Genomic DNA, 4,677 nt, shown 5'->3' with positions numbered 1-4,677 from the left:
GGCTCCAGGAATTGATGGAATACCAACTGAGATGTTTCAACAAATGGATGCAGCACTGGAGGTTCTTACTTACCTATGCCAAGAAATTTGGAAGACAGCTACCTGGCCAACCAACTGGAAAAGATCCATATTTGTGCCCATTCCTAAGAAAGGTGATCCAGCGGAATGTGAAAATTATCAAACAGTGTCATTAATATCAAACGCAAGTAAAATTTTGCTGAAGATAATTCAACGATGGTTGCCAGCAGTGCATCAATAGGGAACTGCCAGAAGTTCAAACTGGATTCAGAAGAGGACATAGAATGAGGGAGGTCATTGCTGATGTCAGATGGGTCATGGCTAAAAGCAGAGAATACCAGAAAGATGTTTACCTGTATTTTATTGACTATGTAAAGGCATTGGACTGGGTGGATCATCACAAATTATAGATAACATTGCAAAGAATGGGAATTCCAGAACATTTAACTTCGCTTGTTTGGAACCTGTACATACAGACCAACAGGCAGGTGTTCGATCAGAACAAGGGGATACCACATGGTTTAAAGTCAGGAAAGGTGTGCGTCTATGTTGTATCCTTTCACCATACTTTTTCAGTCTGTATGCTGAGCACATAATCTGAGAACTTGGACTATATGAAGAAGAATGGGACATCAGGATTGGAGGAAGACTCATTAACAACCTGCAGTATGCAGATGACACAATCTTGCTTACTGAAAGTGAGGAGGACTTGAAGAAATTATTGATGAGAATCAACGACCTCAGCCTTCAATATGGTTTACACCTCAACACAAAGAAAACAAAAATCTTCACAACTGGACCAATAAGCAACATCATGACAAACGGAGGAAAGGTTAATGTCAAGTACTTCATTTTTCTTGGATCCACAATCAACACCTGTGGAAGCAGCAGTCAAGAAATCAAAGCATTGCATTGGGAAATTCTGCTGCAAAAGATCTCTTTAAAGTGTTAAAAAGCAAAGATGTCACTTTGAGCACTAAGGTGGACCTAACCCAAGCCATGATGTTTTCAATTGCCTCATATGCATACAAAAGCTGGACAAGCTGAATTAGGAAGACCAAAGAAGAATTGATGCATTTAAATTGTGATGTTGGCAAAGAATACCGAATATACCATGAACTGCCAGAAGAATGAACGAATCTGTCTCGGAAGAAGTATAGCCAGAGTGATCCTTAGAAGCAAGGATGGTGAGACTCCATCTCACGTACTTTGAACATGTTATCAGAAGGGCCAGTCCCTGGAGAAATACATCATGCTTGGTAAAGTAGAGGGTCAACAAAGAAAAGGAAGGCTCTCAATGAGATGGATTGACATAACCATCTGCAACAATGAGCTCAAGCATAGCAACGACTGTGAGGATAGCGCAGGACTGGGCAGTGTTGTGTTCTGTTGTACATAGTGTCGCTGTGAGTCAAAACTGCCCAGACAACACCTAACAAGAACACGGAAGACAGAGGAATATGTCAAACACTATGGGGGTGCAATCATCAAAATATGGACTGTGAGAAAATCTAGCACATAGTTTCTTTAAAAAAGTTGCAAAAAATAAAAAACAGATGGAAGGGAACTTATACATTGAGACTTCAGAGATATATCAGTCAGTTGCAATGTTTTGACCTTATTTGGGTTCAATAAAATAATTATAAAAATTTTTATGACAATAACAAGACAATTGACAATGTGTGCATTGACTGAATACTCGACTCCATTAAAGAATGATTTTAATTTAGGGATGATAATGTTACATTTTTAAATAGTTTCTACTAAGAAAATATGCTGGTATATTTATGTAAAATGTTATGTTTAGGATTTACTTAAAAATAAGTTGGAGGAAGTGAATGAGAGTACTTATGAGAGAGGATTGGACGTAAGTTGACAAATGTTGAAGCTGAGGGTTCATTGTACTATATTGTCTACTTTGAATATATTTAAAGTTCATTATAAGAAGTAGTTTTGAAACATTGGTGGGATGGCTGGAGAAATGGACTCTAGACTGGGCTCTGAGAATGACTTCCAAAACACTGCACTACTGATCTTTCATAGGAGCTGCCACCTCTAACATAATTGGAAAGGTGAGGAGTCAGGAGGCCACCGTGGCACCATTGCTGTAAGTGTCTCTCAGTATACACAGAGCTGGTGACTAGGCAGCAAAAAGTGTTGCAGGAAAACCTGGTAGCTCTACAACTTGAGTTGTTTGAATCAGGAAAATCCATAACAGGATATGGCTTCCACTTGGACCTACCAAATCTCATAAAAAGTATATCCAATTGGTGAAAACGTTTATATCTAGAATCTTACCTGCAAATGGGGTCCAGAAAACGTAGTTTTAAACTTTTCAGCCTCTGCAGTGCAGAAAGGCTCATTAGAAGAGAGTGAACTTGAGGATGATTTTCAATTGTCCATGTCTACTACAGTGATGGTACTTGTCAAGCCAGCTACTAGAAATAAAATCCTCCTGCTCTGTGTAATAGTAGGTGAATAAAACTAGATTTAATTTTTATCAATAATACATTGGTAAGCTTTAGGAGAAAGACCTCCAAGATATCCAAAAGTAAGTTTCAAGAGATCCTCAGCAAAATGTCAGCAATGGAATTTGAGAACTTCCCAATACATCTTACTCTTCCCAAACACCAATACCGTTGGTTTAAGATGAATGTAAACTCTCTACAGTGAGGCTTTTCTAGTATTTGTGGAAATATTTTCTCTTCAGTCTGAAATAAGGATGGTAGAAAAGTAGGGACCAATGATAATAAAACTCAAAACCAAACCCAGTGCTGTCAAGTTGATTCCGACTCATAGAGACCCTATAGGACAGAGTAGAACTGCCCCATAGAGTTTCCAAGGAGCACCTGGCGGATTCAAACTGCCAACCCTTTGGTTAGAAGCCATAGCACTTAACCACTATGCCACCAGGGTTTCTAGTGATAATATATATAAAAAAATACTATTTTATACTATATAATAAAAAATATATATATATAATATATGCTATTATATACAGTGTTTTTCTAGACACCAGGTTAGAATAGAAATTGTTCAAATGGGTTACCACAAGGTTTGCTTACATATATATGTATATATTTAGTGAAGAGTTTTCCACTTGGGTTGACATTTTTTATGGAAGTCTTACATGTTAGCTAGGGTATGCCAGGGGGTACCCCAAGTCCAGGATAAACTTAGGATATCTTTCAGGAGCATTAATTTTATTCAGTGGCAGATAATATACATTACTTATTATTTAGTGTAACTTATTTGTTTAGCATTTCCCAGATGCAACATTTAACATGCTTGGCTGCTAACTGAAAGGTTGGTGGTTCTAGTCCACCTAGAGACACCTCAGAAGAAAGGCCTGGCAATCTACTTCCAGAAAAATCAGCCATTGAAAACTCTATGGAACACAGTTCTCCTCTGACACACATGGGGTCACCATGGATTGGAATAAGTGGCAACTGGTTAAAATGTTTGCATATTGAAACAAAAATAAATGTTGTTAGTTGCAGTCGAATAGATTTCGACTCCTGGTGACCCCACGTATGTAGAGTAGAACTGCTCCATAGTGTTTACAAGGCTGTGACCTTTCAGAAGCAGATCGCCAGGCCCGTCTTCCAAGGCAGCTCTGGGTGGGTTCCAACTACCAGCCTATTGGCTAGTAGTTGAACGTGTTAACTGTTTCTACCACCCAGGTACTCCCTTTCCCTAGAGTAGTAGTTCTCAAACTTAATGTACACAAGAATCACCCACAAAATACTTATTTAAAATATAGATTCTTGCCTCAGAATTGGCTGAGTCAGTCTCAGGATGTTAGACCCAGAAATCTTAATTTTAAATAAATACCCAGATGACCCTGGTATAGGTGGAACACACCGTGAGAAACATAATAATAACATTTGTTATACTCAGTTTCTATAAGTCAGGATTCTAGGAGTGACTAGCTGGGCAGTTCTGGCTTGGAGTCTTTCATGAGATTGCAGTCAGGATGTTGCCTAGGGCTTCAGTGTTCTGAAGGCCTAACTGGGGTCAATCACTTCCAAGTAGTGACTCACTCCCATTGCTGATAAGTTGGTGCTGGTTGTTGGTGAGAATCTTCAATTTCTCCTCATCTGGGCCTCTCCACAGGCTGCTTGAGTATCCTCATGACATGGCTGTTGGTTATCCCCAGAAAGAGCAACCAAGAGAACTAAACAGAAGCGACGTTGCCTTTGATGACTTAGTGTAGGCAGTCTCACACCATCACTTCTGCCACATTCTGTCTGTTAGAAAAAAGTCACTAAGTCCAGTTCACAATCAAGGGTAGGGGAATTAGCTTTACCTTTTGAAGGATAGAAGTCAAAGAATTGGGGATATACGTTAAAAGTATCACATCTATAATTACCTTCTTGAGTAAGCATTATTGTCCCACATGGCAGATGTTGTCGGCCAACCTAACAGGTATTCTTATTATCACAACTTCTTTGTTCAGGTATTTGTTGGCAATATGCTCAGGGAAGATTGGTCCGTTTATATTCTCGGGGTGAATTACGACCGATCTAAAAGCCAGTCATTTCCCTTTTCTAATGATTGGTTAAAGGGTGATTGTATGACCAAGCCAAAGGGATTAAGGAAAATTCTACTAGGGGTTTCTAGGAGAGGTTTCCCTCACTAATACTGAGAGGCCATGGG

This window comes from Loxodonta africana, chromosome 5 (assembly GCF_030014295.1).
Source record: "Loxodonta africana isolate mLoxAfr1 chromosome 5, mLoxAfr1.hap2, whole genome shotgun sequence".
NCBI lineage: Eukaryota > Metazoa > Chordata > Mammalia > Proboscidea > Elephantidae > Loxodonta > Loxodonta africana.
This window is presented reverse-complemented; position numbering follows the sequence as displayed.